The 701-nt window shown below is 34.8% G+C and overlaps 1 non-coding gene across 1 annotated transcript; it reads left to right on the plus strand.

The window, feature by feature from the left end:
* The first annotated feature begins 336 nt into the window (after positions 1 to 336).
* LOC121256813 lies at positions 337 to 444 on the plus strand. The gene has a single exon (XR_005939103.1). It is a non-coding gene; the product is annotated as a small nucleolar RNA R71 (small nucleolar RNA).
* The last annotated feature ends 257 nt before the right edge of the window (positions 445 to 701 follow it).

A 701-nucleotide genomic window follows, 5' to 3' on the forward strand; every position in this document is an offset into this window, starting at 1 on the left:
TTTACACGAGTAGCCATGTGTGTTGGCTTTAAATCTTTAATTTTTAACATCTCTAACTCTCTAGTAAGCATCTCCACCTTAGCTTTTAGGTTATCATTTTTCCTAAGATGGTAAATTCTACCACCATTTGGATTTCCAGCAGGGCGTGACCTATTTGTACTCTTAGTAGCACTAGGTCCGGTCCAAGTGTGAGCTTTTTCAGCAAGCTAATTAAGATATTCTATATCCTCATCTGGATTTTTCCTCAAAAATTCACCATTACACATAATTTCTATGAATTGACGCTCTCTAGGTGTAAGACCCTTATAGAAATAACTAACTAAGCACCAGTTCTCATACCTATGGTGAGGACACATATTCAACAACTCCTTAAACCTCTCCTAACTTTGATACAAAGTCTCACTATTCTTTTGTGCAAAAGTGGAGATTTCCTTCTTCAAAGCATTGGTCTTATGTTGAAGAAAATATTTGTTAAAGAATACCTATGTCATCTTATTCCATGATCTTATGGATTGTGGTCTTAGTGAGTACAATCTTCTCTTTGCTCTATCATTCAAAGAAAAAGGAAAGAACTTAAGTCTCACAACATCATCTATAGCATTATGACTATAGAAAATCGCAACTACTTTCTCAAACTCTTTAATGTGCAAATAAGGATTTTCATTCTCTAAACCATGAAAGGTGGGAAGTAGTTGTATCAT

Source organism: Juglans microcarpa x Juglans regia, chromosome 3D (assembly GCF_004785595.1).
Source record: "Juglans microcarpa x Juglans regia isolate MS1-56 chromosome 3D, Jm3101_v1.0, whole genome shotgun sequence".
In the NCBI taxonomy this organism is placed as follows: Eukaryota; Viridiplantae; Streptophyta; class Magnoliopsida; order Fagales; family Juglandaceae; genus Juglans; species Juglans microcarpa x Juglans regia.